The sequence below is a fragment of the Rhinopithecus bieti genome, unplaced genomic scaffold, assembly GCF_001698545.2.
Source record: "Rhinopithecus bieti isolate Rb0 unplaced genomic scaffold, ASM169854v2 scaffold_44774, whole genome shotgun sequence".
NCBI lineage: Eukaryota > Metazoa > Chordata > Mammalia > Primates > Cercopithecidae > Rhinopithecus > Rhinopithecus bieti.
This window is the reverse complement of record NW_016819032.1, coordinates 320,281-326,280: the sequence shown is the minus strand read 5'-3', so window position 1 is coordinate 326,280 and position 6,000 is coordinate 320,281. Positions and strand designations below refer to the sequence as shown.

General features: G+C 40.0%; 1 long non-coding RNA gene across 6 annotated transcripts in view; it reads left to right on the top strand.

Moving 5' to 3' along the window:
- The window catches only part of LOC108519208 (uncharacterized), a 98,035-nt gene that overhangs the window by 56,981 nt on the left and 35,054 nt on the right, over positions 1 to 6,000 (top strand). For 3 of the 6 annotated variants that reach the window (XR_001882565.1, XR_001882561.1, XR_001882559.1), the window contains 2 exons: positions 575 to 727; positions 4,877 to 5,105. The exons of 1 other annotated variant lie outside the window; for it this stretch is intronic. This is a non-coding gene — a long non-coding RNA (uncharacterized LOC108519208). Of the gene's footprint in view, positions 1 to 574; positions 728 to 4,876; positions 5,106 to 6,000 lie in introns of those variants that run through there. 2 more of the 6 variants (XR_001882560.1, XR_001882562.1) reach the window with 2 other exon arrangements.

Below are 6,000 nucleotides of genomic sequence, written 5' to 3'. Positions count from 1 at the left end.
TGGGTGGGTGGGTAAAAGATATGTTCATTATCTTGATTCTGGTGGTAGCTTCACAGGTGCACACATATATTAAAACTTATCGAATTATATATGTTAAATATGTGCAGCGTACTACATGCCAACTATACATCAGTAGAGCTGTTAAAGATCTTGGCTATCCTCCATAATCATTCCCTAAATGACAATAAGAGAATGTTCTATGGAAAAGAACTACCTATGTTTTCATCTTTGTTTCATTTTCTAAATACATTTGATATTGTGATAAAATGTGAATTATGGGTGATTTTTATTATTTTTAAATGAGTAAGTTTTTTAAATACCTATGAAATGCTATAATATACATATTTTTTATTGGAATAGGTATCGGGCTCTGTAAGAGTTCACAGGAAGTTTAGAAAATGACACTTGTTATGAGTTAGATTGTGTCCTCCCAAAATTCATATGTTGAAGTCCAGACCCCAGTACCTCAGAATGTGACCTTATTTGGAAACAGGATCTTTACAGAGGTAATCAAGTTAACATGAAGTCATTAGGTTGGGTCCTAATCTAATAAGACTGCTGTCCTCATACAAAGGAGAAATTTGGAGACAGGCACAGACAGATACAAGAAACTGTGTGAACATGAAGACAAGTCAAGGCGAGAGGCCCGAAGCAGATTCTCCCTCACAGTCCTCAGGGGGAGCAACCCTGCAAACACCTTGATCTTGACCTTCCAGCCTCCAGAACGGTGAGATAATGAATTTTGCTTCCTAAGCTATCGAGTTTGTGACACTTTGTTACAGCAGCCCTAACAAACTCATACAACACCACTGTGTGGCAGAGAGACAACATTCTCACCTGGAACTCAGGATCAGCTCTGGCATTTTTGAAAGAACCCATGAGGAAATTATCACTTGGACCACTCAGAGTAAGAAGCTAATTGCAGCAAAAATAAATATATATGGCTTGAGAGGATTAATAATTCCTTAACTAAGTTACAAGGAAAAGAATGTCAGTGAACAGCAGTGATCCTCTGGTTGCCGTTACAAGTTTCTTAAGAGGCGACCGGGGAGAGTCACTGGAAAGAAGCTTGAGACTGAAAGGCAGCAGCTGACAGAACTTTGACTTATGAAGAAACATTTTTTTTAAAAAAGTTATCATTATTATTTTTAGAGTCACAGTTTTACTGTCACCCAGGCTGGAGTGCAGTGGCATGATCTCTGCTCACTGCAACCTCTACCTCCCTGGTTCAAGTAACTCTCCTGCCTCAACCTCCCGAGTAGCTGGGATCACAGGCATGCACCACTACACCCAGCTAATTTTTGTATTATTAGTAGAGTCAGGGTTTCACCATGTTGGCCAGGCTGGTCTCGAACTCCTGACCTCAAGTGATCCGCCCACCTCGCCCTCCCAAAGTGCTGGGATTACAGGCGTGAGCCACTGCGCCTAGCCAGAAAGTTATTTTTTTAATGTGAATGTAAATGTTAGTTAACAGGAAATACTAGATAACAGTTTGAATGTGCTTGTTCTCCTGCGTATTTCAGATATTATATTATGTTATTTTTTAATAAATAGTTTAACTTACAGTGATCTTAAAAAGCTGCTATTGAACACCACTGATTATCAAAAATTAGATATTACATTTATAAACAAGAAAAGTCAGAGAAATAAAAATAAGATTAGAAGTTACAAATACGGCACTTACGCCCGTGATTTTATCCATTTTGCTCATTAATGTTTAAAATATTTAAAATAATAAAATAAAATGGTTAGAAATAGTTAAAATACAAATTCAACATGGGTGAGGATAATAATCACCTTATAAATGGAGAGCTTCACAGTAGCTGACTTTTAAGAGCAATGCTCTCCCGTTTTTAATCCCACTTTCAGGGGTGCCTGAGAGCTATCTGAATGCTAATTGTGACTCTCATGGAAACAAGAAATTCAGCCTCCTGACAATGTCTTTACCAGAAAAATCTATCAGGTAGCTCAAAACAACAGCCATTAAATTGATGAAACACTTAATGTAACCATTCTCCAATAAATTTCTATTAATCTAAGTTTCTTGTATCATAGTCAATGACTTTTATTTGAAAAATGCAACAGAACATTTCCAAGTACCGGCCGTTTCTACCCAATCCCAGCCAGCGGCTATCTGTTCTTGGAATATTGCTCTGAAAGTGAACAAGTGAAACTAGAATATATCCAGACCCTTCTCTTAATCAATTACTCCCCATGCTCCTAAGGATATTTTTAAAGGAAAGAAAGTGAAGGTTTCTAATCTCCTGCAGTCATCCCTAGAAGCCAGTGTAGTTCTTGTCCAACCTGGGTTTTTCAAGAAGTCTGAATGTCATAAAATTTGATGACTCTCAGGAAAGACTCATACCCAAATCTCCTCCTACGTGGGTCTGCTATTGGTGATTGAATTCTCCACTGTTAAAGAAAAATGACTTTGCTTAAAATATTGCCCTTTTTTTAAACGTAAAAAGATCCCAAGAAAACTAAAACTAAACAAAGGTCTATATTTAATGCCTCAGTTGATAAATGATAGCTGACAGAAGATATTGATTGGATGTAAATACACAAATGATATTTTATATCCGGCTAGAGCAGGGTTTCTCAATCTTAACTGCTGTTGGAGCTAGATAAGTCCTTGTGCTAAAGTTGGAGATCTGCGCAGGAGGCTGTACTGGGCATTGTTAAATATTTAGAAGCATCCCTGGACTCTAAACACTGGATACCAGTAGCAACTTCTCAGTTGTGACAACCAAAAATATCTCCGGACAATTTTAAATGCCCCCTGGGAGCAAAACTTGATTGAGAACCACTGGACTACAGCTTTATATATAATGAGGCTACTAATACATGCAGTAACACAGAGGAATCTCAAAACCATTAGGATAAGTGAAAGAAGCCTTGCCTGAAAGAGTACTATTGTATGATTCCATTTATATGAAGTTCTAGAACAGCCAAAACTAAGCTATAGGGGAAAAAAAATGGAACAGTGGTTGTCTATAGGTGAGTGGGCACAGGGGCTCATGGGATGAGATATGACAGGATTTTCTGGGATGATGATAATGTTTTATAGCTCAGAAGGAATTTGGGTTATACGTGCATGCATTTGCCAAAAGTCAGCAAATATACACTTTAAGATTTGTGCATTTTATTTTATCTAAAGGAAAAAATAACACTAAAAAATGTTGAACTAATGACATGGATGCTGAAGTATTTAGGGGAAATATACTGATGTCTTCAATTTACTTTGCAATATATTTAAAACAGTGACTTGGTGAATGAACAGAGGATGGATAGAGAGACATGTGATAAAGTAAAATGTTAATGGTAGAACCTTTGTATACAGTGGTATATGGTACACAATTTTTTTAAGTTGTTTAAATGTTTAAAATTGTTTTGTAGTAAAACACTGAGGAAAAAAAAATTATATGGCCACTAAGTGGTGTTCAAGTTCCTAAGTCAGCAGCTTTATAAATATTTGTGCTGATAAAGCCAGCACTTTGCTCCCTCACTTCATCCACGTCTTCATTCAAACACCACCTTTTCAGTTATCCTCTGACCCCTCTTCTGTAAAATAATGCCACAACCCCCTGCCAAGTCCCCAACTTTGTCTTCTGCATCATCTTTCTTTATAGCACTTACCATAGCCTGACACATATTTATTTCCTATTTATCTCCTTCTGCCGGAACATAAGCTCAATGGGATCAGATTCATTGTCTGTTTTACCCACTGTGGACTCCCCAAGGTCTAAAACCATGTTCGATACATAGTAGAAGTTCAATCATTGTCGAACGAAAACAATGCTGAAAGGATCAAAATTTTTCATGTGCAATTGCGGTGTGCAAGATGCTGGGCCCGACATACAAAGCAAGATTGGATATACTCTCTGTTCTCAAGGGATCTTCAGTCTAGTTGGGCGACACAGGATGCTGATAAATAAGATAATCCCAACACACAGCAGTATATGCTAAGTGCCAAAGGAAAGCTAAAGAACAAAGCACAAAAGGCTCCTTGGAAGAGAGGAGACTTAAGCTTTCTCTCAAAGGAACAGTAATGACTGCCTGGTTTCCTTGGAAATTATACTTGTCATTATAAATTAATACATTGGGATGCCACTTTTGAGGGTTGTGTGATGTATCAGTTCCCATGAATTCACTCAACTTGATGGATGCTGGCATAATAACACTGTGGGAGTTCCCAAAGCGTTATTGGGATAATGAGATGGGTAATGAGAGGAAGGGGTAATGAGAGGCAGACTTTGAAGACCCAGAATAACTAATAGGATCAGTCTCAGAAGAAGGAATGTGATTTACAGCCCAGGTAGAGAAATTTACTTGGCACAGGAAAAAGAGGATTTCTCCTTCTGAGCCTACAGGGGAAGAAGCTGCTTATAAGACTAGAATTGAGTAGGCAGGAAACAAGAAGATAATGGTGTCTGTGCCTTCATTTTCCCTCTGAAAGGGTAAAAAGGACTTTGGTCAAAGCCTGAGTGTCCAGGAAATGGATAGAGGCGATACCACATCGTGGTTGAGATTCTGCAGACAGAATCCTGGTTAATGCCAATTCTGTTACTTAGCAGCCGTGTTACAGTAGGTAGACAAACACGAGCAGGGCGGGAGGGGTCCCCCAACCCACCCCCAATAGGAATAGCAGGTGACCATCAGGAGATGGTCAGGCAGTTCTTAAATGTCTATGTCTCTCTAAAATAATAATTGGTTACAGCCAGCGCCAGAGAAAGGCAGTCTCCCAGTAGACAGAAAACACCTGAAACTGGTGATCAACAGCTTCCCGATAAGGTCTCAGGAACTGGGTGAGTGGGCTCAAGCATGTGCACGAAGAGGTAAAATAGCAGAGTTTAACTGGTATATGACCTTCCTCTAGGAACACTAGACTGGTGAGGAAAGAATGCTTTAAGTGAGCATGCGTGCGGCCCCTCCCATGTGCTGGCAAGCCACTGTGCGTGTGGACAGCCCACCCCAGGGGAAGAATCAGGGGAGAAGTAACACAACCCGGAAGCATGTCCAATGTATGAAACCCCAAGTCAAAGGTCAAACTGCGCTTGATCTCTAAGTCACTCACTTGGCCCTCCTCCAAGTGTACTTTACTTCCTTTTGTGCCTGCTCTAAAGCTGTTTAATAAACCTTCACTCCTGCTCTAAAACCTGCCTGGGTCTCTCAGTCCGCCTAATGCCCCTGGGTCAAATTCTTTCTTCTGAGGGGCCACGTGACTCAGATACATTCCCTAGTGGTAACAGCTATGTGGTCCTAAGCAAGTTATACAACTTATCTGTGCCTTAATTTTCTCATCTGTAAAATACAGATGTGAGATTATAATAGTATCTCCATCACAGGGTTGTTAATTTAAATAAGTTAATACATGAGAGGTGTTTTGAATAGTGCTTGGCACATAGTATTGTTCAGAGGTCTGAGGAGAGTAGGGAAGATTCGTGAGAACTTTGCAAGAAAGCATTAAGAGAGGAAGGTTAGGCCAGGCTTGGTGGCTCACACCTGTAATCCCAGCACTTTGGGAGGCTGAGGCAGGTGGATCACCTGAGGTCAGGAGTACAAGACCAGCCTGGCCAACATGGTGAAACCCCATCTCTACCAAAAATACAAAAATTATCTGGGTGTGATGGTGGGCCCCTGTAATCCCAGCTACTCAGGAGGCTGGGGCAGGAGAATCACTTGAACCTGGGAGGCAGAGGTTGCAGTGAGCCAAGATTATGCCATTGCACTCCAGCCTGGGCAACAAGCGTGAAACGCTGTCTCAAAAAAAAAAAAAAAAAAAAAAAGAGAGAGAGGAAGGTAAAATGAATCTTCTCTGATGCCCAAATGAGGTCATAGACTGTCGATTAATTGTTGTACTAATCTAAAGACTTAGATTTTCTGTAGAAACAGTCAGCCCCCAGTTGTTGAAGAATAGAAAGTGGACTTTTAGATGTAGCCAAGATTGAAGGCCTACAAAATGAGTTGTGTGGAACCACAGTGGATCTAAGAGCTGAAAAT